This window comes from Myxocyprinus asiaticus, chromosome 20 (genome assembly GCF_019703515.2).
Source record: "Myxocyprinus asiaticus isolate MX2 ecotype Aquarium Trade chromosome 20, UBuf_Myxa_2, whole genome shotgun sequence".
Classification (NCBI taxonomy): Eukaryota; Metazoa; Chordata; class Actinopteri; order Cypriniformes; family Catostomidae; genus Myxocyprinus; species Myxocyprinus asiaticus.
In genome coordinates, this window is record NC_059363.1 from 20,593,055 (window position 1) to 20,608,266 (window position 15,212).

The 15,212-nt window shown below is 37.0% G+C and overlaps 1 pseudogene; it reads right to left on the reverse strand.

Annotated features, from left to right (window-relative positions):
• Positions 1 to 3,913: 3,913 nt before the first annotated feature.
• Positions 3,914 to 15,212, reverse strand: part of LOC127411433 (mitochondrial peptide methionine sulfoxide reductase-like) — a 64,434-nt pseudogene continuing 53,135 nt past the window's right edge.

Here is a 15,212-nt window from a genome sequence, read left to right on the forward strand (position 1 = left end):
GAGAAAATAGAGCAGAGGAAATCAGACTGCGGTCAACAAAAAAGCTTTTTCTAGATTTGTCAGTGTGCCAAAGTGTGTGCGTAAGTGTGTGTGTGTGTGTCTGGTTGAATGAACATACCACCACACCTGTGTGTGTGTGTTGTATACATATGTGGCTGTACTGGACATAGTGATTCAACTTAATCACTCATCAGCAAGAAAATGCATGAAGATAACCTTACGGAGAAAAAAAAACAAAAAAACACAAGAATAGGAAAGCATGCGGGTGACAACATTTTCTATATAAGAACATACCTGTCCAGAAATGTTTGCTTACCCTCATGTTCCCCAGAAATGGCTAGTTTATAAATTGAAAATTGATAGTTTTGAACAGTTTACCACAAAGTAGACATGCATTTTTCAGAATTGTAACTGTTATCCATTCTACTGTAGTAACGATGCTTCTGTTTGGGGTCAGTTTGGCCTGCAGGGGTGTATCTCTACAGTGAGTACACTAATTAGAGAATAAAGTTTCATGAAAATTAAAGGAATCTCCTGGGTTCAATGCAAGTTAAGCATTTGTGGCATAATGTTGATTACCACAGAAAAAAAATATAGACTTCTCCCTTGTTTATATATATATATATATATATATATATATATATATATATATATGTAAAAATCATTACAGTAAGGTGCTTACAATGGAATTGAATTGGGCCAGTCCTGTTTTAAAAATATAGCCACAAAAGGTAAACATTATAAATGTTAATTAGCTTATTAACCTTTCCTGTGATATTGTTGTATCCAGTATTAAAACTTTGTTGTCATGACAATGCAACACTGGAAACCCAGTAATCTGGTAAGCAACGTAAAATCATGTTAGCTTGTACAATTTTTACATCTTTAGGGTTATATTTTTTAAAACAATGTGTTTTTAAATGTTTATGGACTGGCCCCATTCACTTTTTTTTTTTTTTTTTTTAATAAATGAGGGACAAGTTAAAATAATTTTCTGTGGTAATTAACATTATTCCAGAAATTCTATTGATTGAGCTTAATTTGTACTGAATCCAAAATTTCTTTAATTGCATTTCTTTATGTTTTTATCTGTCTTTGATGTCGCCAACAAATAATGAAAACATTTTTATAGAGGATGATTGAAGTGTGCTATCAAGTGTGAGATTAGGAAAAGACATTAGGTATTAATACTTCAATTTTAAGCAGCTATAACAGTGGCCTTGGGGTCTCTGAGACCTCAAACAGAACATCAGGGTTATGTGGGATCCAAACATTGTGGGAAAAGTAACCCCTATGCATATCTGGTGGTGAAAAAACAGGTAGGTGCTTATAGCATACATGTGGGAGTAGTTTGTGTATGTATCATTTCCCAGAAATCTGTCTCCTCATACAGGTGCTGGGTGAATCATGTGTGTGTCTCATCCCAGAGACACAGTCAGAGATGAGAGATAACACAGTGACATCATCAACTCAGGAGCAGATGACAACACACCACATAGAGCTTCCAGAATCCTCCCCTCTGTTGATTCGAACCTCTTGACCCAGTTTTAGAACACCCAACCCTCATTCTAGTACCAGAACCCGCTGTAGCACTGTCTAGAGTCTTCTCAAGTGCATGTTCTAGAACGGGGTCTTAAACGGGGTCTGCCAATTATTTGATCTCAAACTATTTTTTGTGGACCCTCATGCGATTCCAAACCCAAACCGATGACTTTCATATGCGAAACAAAAGGAGATGTTCTAATGAATGTTGCAGTCAATCTTTCAATACAATGGCAGAGATATTGCCTCACTTTAAAGCTTAAAAAGGATCCAAAAATATAACAGTAGTCCATGCAAGGGGTGGTTCTAGGGTCAGTGGATATTCAGGGCTTAACCATGACCACTGTGGTTGGGTCCATCCTTTGATGAAAAAGGCTGTAAGTTTTAATCATACATCTGAGGGGTGTCATTTACAGTATATAGTCAATCTTTAAATATTAGTGAAACTAATAACAAAAAGGTCCCTCTAACCTTATTCTCAAATACCTGCAAAGATCAGAAGTTGTGTGCTTTTACTTAGTACTTTAAAACATAATAATTAAAAAAAAAACACCATTTAGTTTGACGCATATTGTGTACAATCAACAGTTTTATGGCCAATTATGGATTTGTCTTTTTTTTTTTTTTTTTTTTTTTTTTACTTTAAAAGTTACTTTAGAAAAGAGCAGAGTGTAAATAGGCTAGATTAGTGCTTGAGAAAAAAGTTGCTAGATTTGCCAAAAGGTTTGAAACCTGTTCACTCAAAGTCAGAACTTGTCCATTAATGTTTTATATTAAAAAAAGTGAACAGTAAATAGGGGCAGTTACCACAGCTTAGTGTTCGACAGATAAACACATAATTATCCACCTCTAGTCAGGCCAGTCAGCTTGTCATCCAGCTTCTTTTTTATATTGTAAAAAGAGCAGTTGGCTCATAGTTTGTACTACACCCAGCTAATGTGTGAAACCAACATATTTACAGTAACGTGTACATGGTAACACACACCTGAACACAGAAGCAGAGTTAATGCTCGTTTTTAAACAATAAGCCTAGTTTCTAAATACATTACGCTCAATTGTGTTCTATTGAAAAATCGAACCACAACTATAAAAGCCTTTTATTAATAGTTGGTAACATTTGAATGACCTGACCTAATGTTTTGAGGTGCAAACAAAGGTTCTCTAAGACTGCAAAACCTTTCTCCACCACAACTAATAAGTCTAGCATCCAATGAACACAATGGTTTTATTAGGATCAGGTCTGACTGCACCCAAAAAGAACACTATAATATGACTCGATAAAGGAATAGTTCACACAAAACTGAAAATAAAGTCCTTATTTACTCACCCCCATTGTCATTCCAAACCCATATGACTTTTCTTCTGCGGAACACAAAAGTACATATTTTAAAGAATGTCGTGATCACTTATTTCCATACGCAAAGTGTCATAAAAGTATTTAATGCGACTCGTGCATCATATTCCAAGTCTTATGGAGACATACCATCACTCTGTATTATGAACAGACAGAGTCGTTATTCACTCTCAAATTAAACCATATCATTGATCAATTCATGTACACAGAGCCCAAATCAAATATGGCCACACGTCAATAACATTAATGCTGTGTTCCATTAAAAGTTGAATGTTGGATATTCTTACTTGATATCTCCGATCTTCGACCATAAAGGCATTCCATTGCCAGATGCTCAGATGACGACGTGTAAGGAAACAAAACCGCAATGCTCCCGTTAGCAGGATGTCCCCTAGCAACCCAATTGATAACCAATGCTGCAACGCTAGCATTTGTGCTACAGGTGTAATATGATTATCAAAAGAGAGTATAATTTACCATGTTTTGTACACCTGTCTGCAGACGTTTGTTAAACAAGCATTAATATCATGTAATGTAGGAACTTGAACTCTTTGAAATCAGAATTGAAGATTTCCGCACGAGTTTCCAAATTGGAAGTCTGACTTCAAGGGGCATTCCATTTAATTTTTTCCTAGCATAAAGTTGAAACATTCAGACTTTCTGAGTTAAATGGAACACAGCATAAACCTTGGTTCTAGTGTCAGGACATCATGAATTTTCATCATGAGGCCAGTGAGGTTTAATTTGTCGCTATAATGACTTGTTTTGAGAGTAAAAAACTTCAATTTCAGTCTGTTCATCATACAAAGTGATCACATGCCTTCAGAAGACTTGGAATATGATGCACAAGTCACATTACTGCTTTTATTCCAGTTCTGGGTGCTTTTTTAAGCTTTAAAGTGAGGCACTATTTATTGCTACTGTATGGAAATCAGTGATCGTAACATTTTTTCAAATATATCCTTTTGTGTTCCACAGAAGAAATGCAGGTTTTGAACAACATGCGGGTGAGTAAATAATGACAATTTTCATTTTTGGGTGAACTATTTCTTTAATGAGAACTGATAAATTGACTGGATCACGTCTGATGTCCAAAATGAACACCGCAATCATACCAATCAAGCCTAATGGTCAATATGTACACAAATTAAACCGGGGCAAGTCTGATAATGAATAAAACAGCTATAATCATAATAGATGATATTGATGTGTAGTGCTAAAGTTCACAGTCAGTCACATTCACTCTGTGTATGCAGCAACAGTGACTGATTATGCCAAGTAGGACAGGGGATAGCACATTTTGCACTTCAAGCTGCTAATTTGTGAGGTATGATGTCTATTTATAAAGACTCAAAAGGCATTAATTGTTAATTCACTTATTAGAGGCATTAACCAACAGTAGATGTGTAAATGGACACATCCTTTATATACAGTATTTACACGTGCTGCCATCTAGTGGTACAACACACATGTACCACAAGGCCAAAGGGACTTAAAGTGCACAGAGAGTCCAATAAGATGCTAGGCAGAACGACAGCCTCAGTCACAGCCATTCACTTTAATATATATATATATGAAATATATGCGCCCTAGTAATCAAATTTTTTGTATTTTTATTTGTTTGCAACATCTGATATAGTTCTTTATATTTTATTATAATTCTAGTCATATGTATTATGGCACAAATATGAGTTAAAGTTGATTTAATTCTTAGTGTAACAAGTAAAAAAATTCCCAATATTGACAATATGTATTAAAAAATTGATTAAATTAAGATATATTGAAAAACGGATGAGACAAAAAAAGCACTCATAAAGGTAAAAAAAATCAAATCCACGTGGCAAATATTTTACCTTAAACGTAAAACGTAATTTCTGACACTGGAACTAACCCTTTAAGTTCTGTAATTACTACTATTGTAAAACAGTTTTAAGCATACACAGTCTAATCGATACCTCATAAAAGGTCATGAAAACTCCAGATATTCTACAAAGCAAGAACAGAAATAAGTGTTAACATGAGGCTGAGTTTGTAACATTTCGAAAGAGAGGGTCATGTATAAGAATTCTGCAGAACTACATGTCCATAGAGATCAAAGAAAATGGCAAGAGCACAGGGGCAGCCACACAGCAGATGCTCTAGAGTAGACAGGGTGAAGGATTTTGCTTGAGGAAATAGCACTGGCAGAAGGCATTATGACAGTATCCCCTGGGCTGCAGACTGCAAGTTTTAGAGATTCAACAACAACCACACAAGTACTGACTCATAATGTCAAAAAATACACTTACTGAAGTGTCTTGCTTTAATAAATGCAACGCAAGTTCTCTCAGCTATGTATAATAATTCACATGGATCACAAACATTTTGTATTGCTTCAAAGGGAAACAAGAAAGAAGCAATAAATAATTTACTCCTATTCATTATATTAATACACACACAAACGCGTGGGCTGTGTTCAGAATACTATCATACTACTCTTATTTAGCTGCCTGCAGTATGTACGCTGAGCACAGTATGCAAATTTTCTGTATATACAGAATGACCAGGTGACCTTGGTAGTAAATTTGCAGTATACACCCAAAACACACTGCGTATGTGTATGCCACAATGCAATGCGCTTGCATTAACCCTTCATTTAATGTCATGAATAAAAGAGCTATAATTTTTAGCCTCTTAATTATTTGATCAGAATGACAGGAGTTTAGACATTTTTACACAAAACTGGATTAACAAAGCAATCTTTTTTACTGAGATAACTAGACAGCAATCGCTGAATTAAACATAAACATAATCTTATCAGAATTATGTAGCATACTACTGTTTGAAACATTTCTCATTGCATAACGCATGCTACTTTTAAAAAAATAGACAGAACACAGAGTATAATGCACAGTATGCAGTAAGCACTAAGCTAGTATTCCATTCTAAACATAGCCACAGACATCTCTATTTTAAAACAGCAGACAATCATGTCTGCATGTCCTGAGTCAGAGTTCATTTTTCTCTCCCCCAATAGAGCAGGTGACACCAGTGCCCTTTAACCCACAGTATCCTTTAGGCACCTTGTGCAGGTACTGCTGATGATAATCTTCAGCATAGTAAAAATCAGTGTGCTCTCGGACCTCTGTTGTGATCGCGCCAAGACCTTTCTTAGTCAGGGCCTGACAGAGAAACAGAAGAATACACACAAACAAAAATGTCAAAAAGGATCAATTCAATCACTATCTAGGGAGAAGCAACTCACTTTGGAACTAAAGCAAACATTTCCTTCTGTCTATGATGTTAAAGCCAGACAAAATGTCCAAAACTCCTTAGAAGAGACATGAATTAAGTTCTGTGTCCCTCTAGGGGCCACATCCCAAAACTCCAACAGCGGAAAATAATATTGGGAAGTACTAGTGCAAACTCTGACAGCACATCAAACACATATATCAAAAGTTCACATGTGCACTTGAGGGAGATGTGCTCCTTAGCAAAGAAGTAAAAAGAGAGAGGGGAACATTGTTTTGGCTCTAGTCCAAAAGAGCGGTGTCAGACTGTGCATGTTTACAGGCATGTTCTTACACCAAATATGCGTAACAAACCAACAAAGTGTGTGGCCATGTAAACGCATTAAACGTTGTTCCTTTAGCAGGGTAAGGTCATAAACAGTCAAGAAATATTTTTGCCCATTATCACGTATTTAGTGTTGCACGTAAAAACAGTTACTGGTTCATTTGTGGTAGTTATCAGCATATTGGTGTACCTATAAACGCACCCATAGTTTAAAATAGCATGTAGTTTCACACTCTGGCCACTAGGTGGCAACAGAAATCTGCAAAATTCACTAGGCTTCAGCTGTAGTCAAAAAAAAAAAAAAAAAAAGGCTGCACCTCAACATCGTAGCTAAACAGCAGCCTGAATATCAACAAAAAAAGATAGCTATAGAAGAACCAATATTTCCCATAATTATTACACTGGTAAATGAAATTAATATTTTTAGAAGGCAACAAAGGTGAGAACGAAGTGACAGGCTTTAACATTTTTGTTGTAGATTTAGATACATTTGTTTATTAAGCCAACTCAAAATGAGGACTGTAGAACAGACAAGTTAAAAAGAGACTTATAACCATTTATGAGTGCAAATAATTTATAATAGTGTGGAAGGATGGGAAAGTGTAATGAATTTGAGAAAATTCATATATGTGTGAGGATTTGGTGTCAGAAAGATGGCAGTCAAAGCTCAGTGGTCTGTCTCTCTCCGGTGAAGGAAAACATTTCTGTGGACAGTCAAGCAAAAGACAGTCAGAAAGAGTGGTAAAGAAGAGCGAGAGATTACATAAGCATTTGCATATATGAATATGTTTCACGTACGACTCTGATGACTCAACTAGTGGTACTAAGTGTTCATGCCTCCCCCCTCTCTCTCTCTCTCATACACACACACACACTCACTCACTCACACGTGCAGCTATCCTTATGAGGATTCTCCATAGGCATAATGACTTTTATACTGTACAAACTATAGATTCTATCCCCTAACCCTACCCCTCACAAAAAAAACTTTCTGCATTTTTACATTTTCAATTATGGGGACACTAGAAATGTCCTCATAAACCACATTTATAGCATAATACCCTTGTAATTACCAGTTTATTATCTTATAAAATGTCCTCATAAACCAACCAAACCCACCCACACACCCACTCTCTCTCTCTCTCTCTCTCATTTCCACTGTATTTACTGCTTTCACTAACAGAAGTTAACTATAATTCCCTTCATTTTCACATCAGCTTTAATTTCTTTTATATTTCCCTGTGGGACTCTGTGGGAGTAAACTCACCTTATGTATTAGAACAAACACATCCACAAGCAAACATGCACAATAACACTCACAGACCTTATGTATGTTGCAACTGTAACAGCTTGTCCTACTATTAACACTGCAACATAAATAATAAATATTAATGTAGCTCTTTCTATGAAGTAAAAAGCTATACAGCAAAATTTCTGCATGTAGCAAACTAGGGCAGGTCATAACTGCTGAATATTGCTGTTTGTATAGTTTCTCTTTGCTAAAAGCTATTACATCATACACCAGTCAAGGAACAGCAGTTACAGTTGAAGTCAGAAGTTTACATACACTTTAGCCAAATACATTTAAACTCGGTTTTTCACAATTCCTGACATTTAATCGTAGAAAACATTCCCTGTCTTAGGTCAGTTAAGATCACTATTTTAAGAATGTGAAATGTCAGAATAATAGTAGAGAGAATTATTTATTTCAGCTTTTATTTCTTTCATCACTTTCACAGTGGGTCAGAAGTTTATATACACTTTGTTAGTATTTGGTAGCATTGCCTTTAAATTGCTTAAATTGCCTTCCACAAGCTTCTCACAATAAGTTGCTGGAATTTTGGCCCATTCCTCCTGAACAGAACTGGTGTAACTGAGTCAGGTTTGTAGGCCTCCTTGCTCACACATGCTTTTTCAGTTCTGGTCACAAATTTTCAAACGTATTGAGGTCAGGGCTTCGTGATGGCCCCTCCAATACCTTGACTTTGTTGTCCTTAAGCCATTTTGCCACAACTTTGGAGGTATGCTTGGGGTCATTGTTCATTTGGAAGACCCATTTGCGACCGAGCTTTAACTTTCTGCTGATGTCTTGAGATGTTGCTTCAATATATCCACATCATTTTCCTTCCTCATGATGCCATCTATTTTGTGAAGTGCACCAGTCCCTCCTGCAGCAAAGCACCCCCACAACATGATGCTGCCACCCCCCTGCTTCACAGTTGGGATGGTGTTCTTCATCTTGCAAGCCTCACCCTTTTTCCTCCAAACATAACCATGGTCATTATGGCTAAACAGTAAAATTGTTTCATTAGACCAGAGGACATTACACAAAGTTCTTTGTCCCCATGTGCACTTGCAGACTGTAGTCTGGTTTTTTTTAATGACGCTTTTGGAGCAGTGGTTTCTTCCTTGCTGAGCAGCCTTTCAGGTTATGTCGATATAGGACTGGTTTTACTGTGGATATAGATATTTGTCTGCCTGTTTCCTCCAGCATCTTCACAAGGTCCTTTGCTGTTGTTCTGGGATTAATTTGCACTTTTCACACCAAACTACGTTAATCTCTAGGAGACAGAATGCATCTGCTTCCTGAGCGGTATGATGGCTGCGTGGTCCCATGGTGTTTATACTTGCATACTATTGCTTGTACAGATGAACGTGGTACCTTCAGGCGTTTGGAAATTGCTCCCAAGGATTAACCAGACTTGTGGAGGTCCACAATTTTTTTTTCTGAGGTCTTGGCTGATTTCTTTTGATTTTCCCATGATAACAAGCAAAGAGGCACTGAGTTTGAAGGTAGGCCTTAAAATACATCCACAGGTACACCTCCAATTCAGTACACCTCCTATCAGAAGCTAATTGTCTAAAGGCTTGACATCATTTTCTGGAATTTTCCAAGCTGCTTAAAGGCACAGTTAACTTAGTGTATGTAAACTTCTTACCCACTGGAATTGTGATAGTCAATTAAAAGTGAAACAATCTGTCTGTAAACAATTGTTGGAAATATTACTCGTGTCATGCACAACGTAGATGTCCTAAACGACAACACTATAGTTAGCTAATATTAAATCTGTGGAGTGGTTAAAAAATTTGTTTTAATGACTTCAACCTTAGTGTATGTAAACTTCTGACTTCAACTGTATACTGCACCATCTAAGAAGCACGTGTAGGTGTATACAGTATATGTGTGTATATACACCGATCAGCCACAACATTAAAACCACCTGCCTTATATTGTGTAGACCCCCCTTGTGCCACCAAAACAGGGCCAACCCGCATCTCAGAATTCTGAGTAAATTCTAGAGACTGTTGTGCGTGAAAATCCCAGGAGATCATCAGTTACAGAAATACTCAAACCAGCCCGCCTGGCACCAAAAATCATCCATGCGATTATCTAATCAGCCAATCATGTGGCAGCAGTGTAGTGCATAAAATCATGCAGATACAGGTCAGGAGCTTCAGTTAATGTTCACATCAACCATCAGAATGGGGAAAAAATGTGCTCTCAGAGATTTGGACCATGGCATGATTGTTGGTGCCAGATGGGCTGGGTATTTCTGTAACTGCTGATCTCCTGGGATTTTCACGCACAACAGTCTCTAGAATTTACTCCGAATAATGAGAAAAACAAAAAACATCCAGTGGGTGGCAGTTCTGCGGACGGAAATGCCTTGTTGATGAGAGGTCAACTGAGAATGGCCAGAATGTTTCGAAATGACAAAGTCTACGGTAACTCAGATAACCGCTCTGTACAATTGTGTTGAGAAGAATATAATCTCTGAATGCTATTCTGAGAAGCGGGTTGGCACAGTTTTGGCAACACAAGGGGGACCTACACAATATTAGGCAGGTGGTTTTAATGTTGTGGCCGATCGGTGTATAGTATATGTACAGAATCATATACTGTATATGTGTGATTCACTTTAGGCTAAAAATACAAGTGCATAGTGTAACAACTGCACACAGTGTAAAGGCCAATGCTGCTCTTTGCTTGAGTGTTCTTTGCATTTATGCATGTCTTCATGTACGTTTTCTGTGCATGGATTACTGTCTGTGCAAGAGAGTGTATATGTGTGTTTGTATGCATGTGAGATCCAGTCAGGAATCCATTTTGTCATTCTTGGCTTTCCCTGCATTTTGTAAGAGGGAAAAGGCAGCAGTGGAGGGTCATGTGACCCCAGATCAAAGTGTGAGAGTATGAGCGTCTATGTGTTTGAGATAACACCCTTCATGACAGTGAGCTGAGAAAGAGATTTTCATTTTAGAAGGAGAGTTTAGAAGGAAGCTGAACTGGATAACACTCACCATTTTAGAAGAAAATCCAGTCACATGATTTAATTCAATGGGAATTTAGGCCAGTTACTTTGCAACGACTACATTTATGGTCATTACACAGTAATTTTTATAGCAATAAAAATGTTACATTTTACTGTGGTTAGAGCATATCAGTTTCCCTGGTTCTTAAAGTCCACGTGAAACACCAATTGCAACCCTATTTATTTCCGTAAAATGACATACTGTATTTCCAAGTGCAATAGGATATTCAACAAGAACAAATGTTGTTGTGGCCAATCTGACATTTTATGCATTTTGCAGACACTTTTATCCAAAGCGACTTACAGTGCATTCAAGGTATACATTGTATCAGTTTGTGTGTTCCCTGTAAATCGAACTCATGATCTTGATGTTAATCTGTAATTACATTTGCACTAGTAAAAACTTTAGTTCCTGATTTAAAAAATAACATCATTACTCAGACATTGCCATTCCTTATATCATAAACTAGTAAAAACATAATTCTTGATGTCTGAAAGTGCATTTTTTTAACTAGTAGAATTTCAGTAATCTTTCATTCCCTGTTCTTTGAAACACAATTACAGATATCTATAATTAATTTCTTATAAGCTGAAATTCAAATTTCACAGATCAGTGATGCACGTTACTAGTAAGTGATAATTTTTTTATACAGATAATTACATTGTTACAAGTGTAAATGTCCATTCCTGATAACAACTGAATTACAACTAAAAATAATAATAATATATTTATACAAATAATTAATATCCTGCTTGTGATTAAATGTCAAAAGGGCTTGCAATTGCAAGTTAATACATTTTGATGGAAGATTATAAAGACAAATAATTCAATAATTTGGAATAATGTGCACCATACATTAGCAATGACTTGTACACAACAATACCAGGAATATGCATTAAAGGTGCACTTTTTTCAAAGGTGTATTAAAAATTAAAAATACTTTACACATTAAGAAATGAATAGAATAAAAAATTAAATAAAAAAAACATGTTCAGTAGCCTAATAAAAGCTGTTTTATTTTAAATGAAGCTGGGCTGCCTCAAATTAATAATGTCTTACTACAAATAGCACATTTTTACAAAGGAATCGGTAACAGAGAACTTTTGCTTTGGTGAGATGCTGTATCCAAGCTTCTAGTTTTCAGTAAGTCCAAGACGACTGCCATATCAGCCAGCGCAACATAAACAAAAAAATGACAGCGTACACCTTTGAAAAAGTAAACAAGGTCAATTTTGATTTAAAGTTTATTTTAAAACTTTTTTTATTTTTTATTTAATCCCATTGGTGCATTGTTGTTGCTTAAGAAACCCATCTCTCTACAGTCTCCAATCTAGGCCAGGAAGACATCATTCTCAACTTTCCAAAACAAAAAAATAAAATAGAATTTTGATGTCTGCAGCATAACTCAAGCAGATAAACAAAGAAAATTCAAATCCCCAAAATAACTCTTTTGAGAAAGTGCTTGACTGCAGCAGAATTGTACCTCCACTCTATCTTTCTGTCTCGCTTCCTTTCACTTCTGAATAAAAACTCTTTGATGTTCTGCAAATTTCTAAATTTTATTAGAACGCCCCTCCCTTCCTCAGCCACAGCAGTTAAACGAGTATCTCTTTCTCTGCCGCTCCTGCATCTGTTTCTCCCTGGCTGCCCTCACTGATGGTAGAGTTTTGGGAGACTCTGATGGTATGTGACTCTCAATGGGCACTAATAATTTATTTCCTGTGTGTGTGCCTGATTTATCACCTGAAGTTGACCTGATCTAAGTGTCTTCAAAAAAGCTTTATCAATCTCTCCACACTCATCACTCCTGTCTTTCATTTTCTGTTTCCCTCTTCAAATTCTCACTGTCCGCTGTGACAATCAGCCGTGCTCTTCCATAGTATGGCACGCACGCACACTACTCAATATTTTAGCATGACTCTGGGCTAACATGTTTAATCTCATCACTGCTTCTTATGTAACCGAACTGTTCTTCGAAACCACTTCAGAGTTGCTCTGTCGCTGCCCTTAGCAAAGGATGAGGAGAATGGGAAGAAAGAAAGAGGGAAAGCTGGATTCTAAACGATTTGAAAGACAGAATCAGTGCCGTGTCACAGCGGGCTGTTCTACTGTCCAGCCACAATACAGAAAAACAACACACAAAAAAAATTATTCAACAGCAGTTGGTCCAGATCTGAGGGACTGGGTTTCTACTCTAGCCTTTTCTATTTCATTTTCTTTTTATTCTCTTTTCTTTATTTTTTCAGGCACTATGAGGGGCTAGGTGGTTGCTAGGATGTTGCCATGCTTTTGCTAGGGGGTGTTCTGGATGGTTGCTAACTTTGTTTTCTCCTAATTTTCCAGCATATCTATCTATTTTATTTCTCCATTTTTATGATATAACCCAATCTGAGGGTTAAGCAGTTTTGAATACTATATTAAATCTCAATTTTTATTTATATCAGGTCAACTCAATTTGGACTCTCTTTCTCTCTCAATGCAATCTCCAACATGCAGTCTGTGGGGTGCCAATCCCTGTGTGCGTTTAAGCTTGTGGGGTCACTGGGGCTATCAACAGCACGTCAGTTTCGGTCCTCTGATTTGATTGCGTCCCTTTAACCACAGCTGCTTCCCGCAAGCATGACCTTTCACCCTATACACAAGGCCAAGGCCAAGAGGGGTTGCCCAACCTCATTGTCAACATCCCATTCCCTTCACCCCAAAATCACATCTAAACCTGTGAAGCATGGCTGATGACCTGAGTAGCTGAGGGGCACCAGGGGTATGGTTGTCCCAAACTCCTGCATCTCACAATAGAGAGCATCATCACGCTGCTACTAGCCACCCGGCCTATAGGTATAACTGTCCAGCCATCCAGATGAGTGGTGGTTATGAGCATCAACAAATACATCTTTCTGACAGGAGTGGGCGGCAGCACACTGGCTAAGAATGGAGGAGAGAAAGACGGGATTGCTCCTTATTTAGCTTTATTTCTCATGAATGCCAACTTCGACACGTCATGCAGAGCTATGTGTATTATGTGAAGGTGTTTATTTAACTATACTTTGGGGACAAATGTTTATGCTTCTTATCCAAACTGCAACGGTGTTTACCTCCAACGAAAACTGAGACGTTTCGAATCTCTAGTACCACATACTTTGGACAGCATGATGTTAGGAAATGGAAAACAGTTTTAAACCAAATTTATTTTTGAGGTTGACTTGGCCTTTCTATAAATGTGTGTTTAATTAGCTTGCAATTTACAAATGTATCCCCAGAAGTGAGTTTACTCTGGGAGGGGAAAAAAAAAAACAAAAAAAACAACAAAAAAAAAAATGCCTTTGGGGACATTCAGGGACATCTTCATTTGGAAAAATGATGTATAATTACATATATAAATAAAAGAAAATTATTCTTTAAAAAAAAATCTGTAAGGGGTATGGCTGTATTGACAATAAGCTTTATATAAAAACAATAGAATTCTATGGTATTTCTGCTTTTAGATAACTAAGGAAACGTTTCTTACCTCCTGATATGTGTTCTTGCTCCTCATGGCCAGCTCTTGCTGTTCTGGGCTGTATGTGTAGATGGCAGAACGATAATTTGTGCCATGGTCATTTCCCTGTGCCATTCCTGAAAAATACACACAGAACCTATTTTAAATAGATTCACACCACACACAAATATGTCAGACTCACACAATGATATCATTTTTCAAATGATATCTCCAACGATACTAGCAAGCTGCATCTAATTTGGCTGAGATGCAATAACATCAGACAAAAATACAGAAAAGTCTAATAACAATTTCATCTAAGAGTATATGACAACATTTTTGTATTTTTACAGTATTCCCCTGTCATTTTCCTCCAAAGTGAATTGTTGGCTCTCTCTTTCCATCTTTCTCTCTGCAGTACTGGATGTTGGCCATCTTGCCATGAGCTCTCTATGGCACAATGCCTTCTGTAGCTCCCGCTTCAAAGGCCAAAACACTTCACTCTGATTGGCTGATCCACCAATGTCCCAAAGCGACAGCCCTAGACCTTCCCTGCGACCCTGAGGCCTGTATGGTCATCACAGTGACCGAATGCATCATACAGGCAAACGAAACGGGAAAACATTTCTAGAAATGAAAATGAATCTTTTGGACAGAATTACATCCATATTATTTCTATAAATCCATCCACTTTCATATGAAAGACATTAAGTATATCAGATCTATACCCTATAAACTCTGTCCCCCTATGGGTCTCAACGATGAACCTGTGTTCAGTTTCATGCTATAAGAAGAACAGAGGTTGCTGTTTAGTTGTGATGGGTTGCTACTTTGTGATAATGGGATTTGTACATGTAAAATTATTTGGATAACATTTTACAATAAGGTTCTGTTTGTTGACATTAGTAAATGCATTTGCTATCATGAACTAACAATAAACTGAACTGAACAGCTTTTATTAATCTAGGTTAA